This window comes from Rhagoletis zephyria, unplaced genomic scaffold, assembly GCF_001687245.7.
Source record: "Rhagoletis zephyria isolate East Lansing unplaced genomic scaffold, Rhagoletis_zephyria_1.1 Rzeph_scaffold_01851, whole genome shotgun sequence".
Classification (NCBI taxonomy): Eukaryota; Metazoa; Arthropoda; class Insecta; order Diptera; family Tephritidae; genus Rhagoletis; species Rhagoletis zephyria.
In genome coordinates this window covers 63,915-70,675 of record NW_016158935.1, presented here as the reverse complement: position 1 = coordinate 70,675, position 6,761 = coordinate 63,915, and the positions used below count along the sequence as shown (strand labels likewise).

At 35.0% G+C, this 6,761-nt stretch overlaps 1 long non-coding RNA gene and 1 pseudogene across 1 annotated transcript; one reads left to right on the top strand and one right to left on the bottom strand.

Moving 5' to 3' along the window:
* Positions 1–606: 606 nt before the first annotated feature.
* LOC108365358 (60S ribosomal protein L7-like) lies at positions 607–1,636 on the top strand (annotated as a pseudogene).
* Positions 1,637–6,361: 4,725 nt separating this feature from the next.
* LOC108365356 (uncharacterized) lies at positions 6,362–6,761 on the bottom strand. The gene is made up of 2 exons (XR_001847917.1): positions 6,546–6,761; positions 6,362–6,485 (listed from the first exon to the last, which is right to left on the bottom strand). It is a non-coding gene; the product is annotated as an uncharacterized LOC108365356 (long non-coding RNA).

The window sequence follows — 6,761 nt, the reverse complement described above, 5'->3', positions numbered from 1 at the left end:
AAGAAATATTAAAAAAAAATATGCGTATAGTGCATTAATATTTGAAAGAAATACGATATAATGTATATACTGATTAATAATATGAAACATGGATTAGAACCACCGTTTAATGTTTTATTTGATGCAAATTAATTTTGCCACTCGGGACGCTCTGCGCATTGCCACTGAATAATAGGTTTATTTAAAATTACATCCCTTGTCCTTCTTTCTGTATTGCATCGTGGTGAATTCACATTTCTCAGAAATTTGACAACAAAACAAACGAAGTGAGTATTTTGTTTGCTAATTTTTCGATTTCTATTGTTTAATGTAAATTTTATGTCTTTTTAGGATATGTTGAGGCAAAAAAGAAGGCGCAGTTGGAAAATGAAGTGATTAGTACGAAGTAGCAGCGCAGGCACATTTGGAAAATTAAGCCGATAAGCAAGATAGAATTTGGGAAAGTGAGTGCCTGGTTGCAGCATATCTGTGTATTAAAAAAGTAATTAATTAAATGAAATTGTGTTTAATAGAAATGTTGTTAATCGAGTGGCGTTAGCTAAGATGTGCACCAAACATTTGGCGAACTTTTTTTCGCCTTCTCAACGTGCTAAGTTACAAGTTAAGATGACTGTCACCACGGCCGATAGGAACCCCGAAGCAAAGGGCAACCAACCTTCCAGGAAGCTGCCTGCTGTCCCCGTAGCTGAAGTTCAGCGAGAAGCAGGTCTGCAAACGTGCTACCCTGATCAAGCGTAAACTAAAGCGCTCTGCTGTGATTGCACACCGCAAACGTGAAAACTTGTTGCATCTGAGAAATATCAAGCAAAATGTCTCCGTGATGGACGCCGTGAGAATAAGTTGCGCCGCCTGGCAAAGAAACGCGGCTCATTCTACGTGCCTGCGGAAGGCAAATTGGCTTTTGTGATCTGTATCCGCGGTATCAACAAAGTTGCACCAAAAGTGAGATAGTTTGTTCCGTTTTCGCCACATTAACCACGGTTTGTTCATCAAATTTAACCGTTAATATGCTACGCATTGCCGAATCCTATATCACATGGGGTTATCCAAATCTTAAATCAGTTCGTGAATTGATCTACAAACGTGGAATTGTCAAGCACAACCATCAACGTGGCCCAATCTCTGACAACTTTGTGATCGAACGCAAATTGCACAAAGCGCCCGATATTAAGTGCGTTGATTATTTAGCACACGAAATATTCACTGTTAGATCCCGCTTCAAGAAAGCATCCAACTACCTGTGGCCATTCAAGCTCAACACCAACCGGTGGCTGGCGCAAGAGTGCTAATCACTACGTTGAGGTTGGTGATTTCGGTAACCGTGAAAATAAGATCAACAAATTTTTTGGTGTACAAGGTGGAGTATTTTTATTTAAAAAATATAAAATATAAAAAAAAAGAAAATGTTTTTTTTTGTAACTTTCTGAAGGTTTAACGCGCAAATATGCCAAATGGAAGGCAGCTTATATTTACGATTCCTTGAATAATGTCGGAATTCCATTGCCGTTTGTAAAGGTCATTTCAAAAGGCTCCATTCCACAAATTTAATTTGTTTTTGTTTTTCAGCTCAACGATGCACCCAGGATTGCATTTACCGTCTATGAAAATATTTCATGAAGCGTTCCAAAATTAGCTCCGAGCAACTAAAAGTTGGTTAAGCATAAGTGAAATTGTATTTTATTAAATATTTATTCCTGGTATATTTAAAAAAAAAAATCAGGTCAATATTAATCTATGAAATGAAGTAAATAAAAATCTGAGAATATATTTCTTGAATATTTTGTCATAGAGCCGTTATTAAATAAAGACATCACTGCGTCGGGCATTGGCCCTGACGTATATAGAATTAATGAATTAGAGAGAGATTATTATACAAGCTCAACGTGGTAATTTAGGTATACTTACATATGTATGTATTTATCTGTTACTCGCCTGCCATATACTTCAACTGCGAAAATAATGACATTTCTAATTTATTTAGATGCATATTTTAGCTAAATGTTATATCGTCGCCTAGATAAAAGATCGTTACATGTTACTTTCGGCAGGTTTCGGGAAATCACAATTGAAGTTTGGAGTGCAATTTCTCCCAAACTCGACTACATATTTTCTCCAAAGTGTCGGAGAATGCTATATAGTCACGAAATTCTTAAATAATCTTATTTTTTAGTTTNTGATAACATTTTGTATAAATTAACGATACTTTACACTAATCAGCCTAATCGTGAGTCTCGCCCAAAAAAAAAAAAAATTCCCCAGAAATATTTTCACCCACCCGTAGTGAATACACGGAAACGAAAAGTGAAAAGGTGGCCCAGTTCGAGAAAATGAAACTCATGATAAGGCTGAATATGTCGGAAACTATAGCAGATATTTAAAAACAGATCACGCTATTTGAAAGATCTTGATTAGTTTAGTACGACAGCATCACTAATGTAATTTGTACCAAATGATTATAGTCAATTACTCGGAAACTAAAGCAGATATCCAAAAAACTTAAAAAAAAAAGCGAAATATCTGATTTTAAAATATATAACTGCATCTTTAACTAAAATCTGTCAAAAAAACGCTTACGGAAATTTTCCATCCAAGCGACGATATTTGAATGTTACTGGCATAGTTTCGAGCCTGTATGTAAAATTTCGGGAAAATTTTAAGAAGTATATTCATATGCTGAAAAGATATTTTCGCAGACTCACAATTTATTTAAAGTATATCATCAACCTTATTTCCAATTCTATGAATAAATCGCTCCCATAACTTAATTTGTGCAATAAATATATTTCACAATTAACTTAAATACTAAATTAAAAATATTTATTCAACGACCTCGACACAGTAAAATAAAAAAAAGTATTTATTAGAAAAATAATTATTCTTAATACATTTATATTTCAGCTAAACCTGAGATGTTCAATCGCACTGCAATATTTTTCTATCCATTTTTCCAGTGCTAAAATAATTTTCACCACATAAAATTGATGCACAACACCCTTTTTGACGAAAAAGCGTTGCTTGCAATACTAGTCCTCTATGGGGACCAAATTTGGTGGAAAAAAGTTGCTACTGGATATACAGCCCTATTCTGCATTTCGATTACGTTCCCGCATTCCGCTCCGCTGGAATCGAACTTAGGTATTCTGCGTTACGATCGAAACGAAAGAAGAGGAAGACAGAAAACATCTTTCGAAATTAGCTGTTTGCCCAGGATTCAATAATACAAGGTTCGATAAACTGACAGTTGTCTCTCTCGCACCGCTCCCTTAGCAGTGGCACAGTGTTGCTTCTTTGCAAATTTACATGGAAACAGTGTAGCTTTGGTGTGAAATAGAAGTATAAGCTTTTGTGCAATATGTTTATATGTATATGCATATGAAGCATATTTAACTGATGAAAACATAAACTGTTTTTAAATAGAATGGGGTGGGCTTTAGATTGGTAACCCCGGAGTACAGCATTAAGGAAAATATGGGAGGTAGAGGGGGGTCTAACAGTTCCCTGTATGAAGTTTCAAAGCGCGCAACCTTGTACTTTTTAAGGAATTTGTTATTGAAGTTTGTAATTTTAACCAACTTGTATGACACTATTTTACAATATATAATGCACTTTCCACTAAATTTACAGGTTATTTACATTCAGTATATGCGCAGTTAGAGTGTGCACGTTCAAACAAATAAATACTTTTAGGGCCGGTTGTCCAATGTCTGGTTATCACTACTTGCCGGTTAAACATCATCGACGTTTTCGACATCATGCATATAACATGTGATCGATAAAGCAGTCCTTGTATTTAACCGGAGCTTCTACCTCCGATTAGTGCTAATCAGACATTGAACAACCGGCCCTTAGTATATTACAGTTTTTTTATCAAAAATTGATTGTTGTTTAATTTTATGAGAGTACATGCAGAATATGTGCAAATGGCAGCAGGACCAAGAGTGGAAAGCAAGACCAAAGAAAATACGATTAAAAGGAAAATACGATAAGGTTCTTTTGTTCAGATAAAAATAAAAAGTAGGGGGCTTGCGGTCATATTCCCCTCTTCCGGGAACACAGAAAGGAGAATTCTACGTAGTGAGGGTTATAATCCCTAAGTGCGGCCGAAGGCCGCCTACGCAGAAAGGTGCTGTTGGCTTTCCTTTATGGCCAACCAAAATAGACATCNCTTTTCCGGCAACACAGAAAGGAGAATTCTACTTAGTAAGGGTTATAATCCCTAAGCGCGGCCGAAGACCGCCTACGCAGAAAGGTGTTCTATGCAAAAGGTGTTCGGCCCCTTTTCTATGTCAACACAGAAAGGAGAATTCTACGTTGTGAGGTTATAATCCCTAAGCGCGGCCGAAGGCCGCCTACGCAGGAAGGTATTCAGCCCCTGATTCTCCTACTATTTATTTTAATCTGAACAAAATAACCTTATCGTATTTTCCTTTTAATCGTATTTTCTTTTGGTCTTGCTTTCCACTCTTGGTTTTTTAGATATGGCAACGCAGTCCTGCTACCATTTGCACATATTCTGCTTGTACTCTCATAAAATTAAACAACAATCAATTTTTGATAAAAAAGCTGTAATATACTTAAAGTATTTATTTGTTTGAACGTGCACACTCTTACTGCGCATATATTTAGTGTAAATAACGTGTAAATTTAGTGGAAAGGTCATTATATATTGTGAAATAGTCACATACAAGTTGGTGAAAATTACAAATTTTAATAACAAATTACTTAAAAACTATAAGGTTCCGCGCTTTAAAACTTTACATATACACCCTTTAGAACCCCCTCTACCCCCCTTATTTTCCTTAATTCCATACTCGGGGGTTACCATTCTAAAATTTTCCCATTGAATATTTACATCAATCTCATAGTAGTCTTATTTTAATTTTGAGTCATTTTGCAGTTTTTATACAGCTAAATTACGTAATTCACGTAGATATATCAATATTACGTTCAACATTTCGTTTAAAATACCAGACTTCCTGCAAATACATTAGAATTTACAAAAGGAATTTCACTACTAATTGCCTACTTTGCGTACTTTTCTACTACCATTTTCACACCAAGAGATTTCATTCTTCCCCTTTCTCCGTCCTTCGTAAATGCAACCTTTTGTAAGGGAGTGTCAAACCGCAGCTGTCAATAATTATCTAACCTTGTATTATTGAATCATGCTGTTTGCCTAGGAATGTGTGAAATCGAAACAAAACAAAGAGATATTTGCCACCAAACTATAGCAGCACATGAAGTTAAAGTTTGTAAATATTTTAAAATAAGTAAATATACCTAGCATCACTGTAATTTAAAAATAAAATTTAAGTGGATACATAATTATAATGAAATCCATAGCCGCGGCGTTATTGCTTGAAGAGAAGAACGAGTCCCAGATTGCTGATGCGGAAGTTGAAAGGCGGAGATTTAGGGACATGTTTGATCTTTTTTAGATGAGTGAAGAGTCATAAGGAATTCATCTTGTACTCTATTACTCATCGTTTAAAGTTAGTGAAATTATAAACGTTGTTTAGAGCAGTCCACAACATTTGCATTTACTACAGAGTGGAAAATTTGAACTCAAACGAATCCCATTTTAAAAGCCGTCAGGAGGAGGGGAAGAACAAAGCTTATCTTTCCATAGCAAATTGAATTCGAGACAACATACGCACCTCTTTTTAAAAAGTTAGTAAAAACGAGTGCAATAATAAAAGCATCTTTTTTATGTAACTTCACATTTTATGTATGTATGTATCTATGTGCATACATCGATTAATTTTATATAAAAAGAATAAATTGTATTCAGTGCATTTCACAGTCTTATTTATAGATAATTTAAACAAAAACGCCTGGACTTCCACTTTGAAAACGTCGCGCAATATACCTTTTGGTTGCCATTATTTGAGCCAATTTTTCGTATTGCCCGTATTACCGCTCGCGAAAACACAGTAATCGAGAAAATTCATTTATGATGACTTACAATCATGCATAGTATATTTTACTTAAATTTTTTATAAAATTTTATTATTTAAACCCACGAAAATAACAATTGAAACGTTCTCCGTCAACAAATTTGCAGCTTATAGCCCTATTCTGTTGCCCTCACAAAAATCACCATACTCACTATTGTGAGGTTTCTGACTATTGTGAGGTTATCCCTATGCTGGCGTAAATTTAAAAGCTCATACGCTCACAATTGTCAGGAAGTTTATGATGTACGAATGAGACCCTCACAAGAGAAAAACAGCCGATTTTTATTGAGCAATTGAATAATGTTTTGTTCATTTTGTTCGCTATCAGTGTCTGTGTTAAGTTTTTTTTTTTTTACTAAAAGTATATTCAGTAATGGCGGAGTTATTGCTTGTTTTTGCGGCAGTTTCGGAAGAGTTAGAGCAGGCATAGGATTTCATTTCCATACAAACTTTTGCTCCAAGTTGTGGATTGCAAACTGTGTGAAGTACTGGAGCTACTCCTGCTTTGTTATTTCTTTTTAAATTCGCCTAGAAAATAAATAAAATCAGTAATTATTAAAAAAATAAACAAGTTGCAAAAATATTTACTTTTCCTGTTGTTCAGCATCCATCTTTTGTATTTATTTTATTTACGAAACCGCTGTTAGACAGCAAAATGCTTTTCACCTCGTGTGGTGATTTTGTTGAGCTTTTTTCTTGTGAGGTGTGGGCTAGAATAACCTCACAAAATAGACCTCACAAGAAATCTTACAAAGTTTTGCTCACAACTCAGTTGTGAGGTTTTATTAGAATAGGGCTGTTAGA